The sequence below is a fragment of the Penaeus monodon genome, chromosome 31 (assembly GCF_015228065.2).
Source record: "Penaeus monodon isolate SGIC_2016 chromosome 31, NSTDA_Pmon_1, whole genome shotgun sequence".
Classification (NCBI taxonomy): domain Eukaryota; kingdom Metazoa; phylum Arthropoda; class Malacostraca; order Decapoda; family Penaeidae; genus Penaeus; species Penaeus monodon.
This window is the reverse complement of record NC_051416.1, coordinates 12,869,630-12,870,057: the sequence shown is the minus strand read 5'-3', so window position 1 is coordinate 12,870,057 and position 428 is coordinate 12,869,630.

The window sequence follows — 428 nt, the reverse complement described above, 5'->3', positions numbered from 1 at the left end:
CATCCCCGGACACTGCTCTACCGCCCTTATCTTATCTACAATGGATTAAATATCTTCGTAAAATTTACTTCTTATTTTAGCTCCCAGAGGATACTGAAAGTTGTGAAGCTAATTGGAAAATAAATTCTTGTAAGGAGAGGAGGATGATTGGTAAAGCTGAATTCATGTAAAAGTGGAAGAAATTGTGAGGGTTATATAGGAAAAAATCTCAGAGCAAATCCTCATGACCAAAACAGAAAAAATGTGCGGTATGATGCCCCTACTCGTTTGACGATCGTGTGGTCCCATGGTGTAATGGTTAGCACTTTGGACTCTGAATCCAACAATCCGAGTTCGAGTCTCGGTGGGACCTTATTTGCCTCTCGCAGACACGTAAACATGTAATTATTTATATTACACAATTGAAGACTATTTTTGAGAAAACGTCA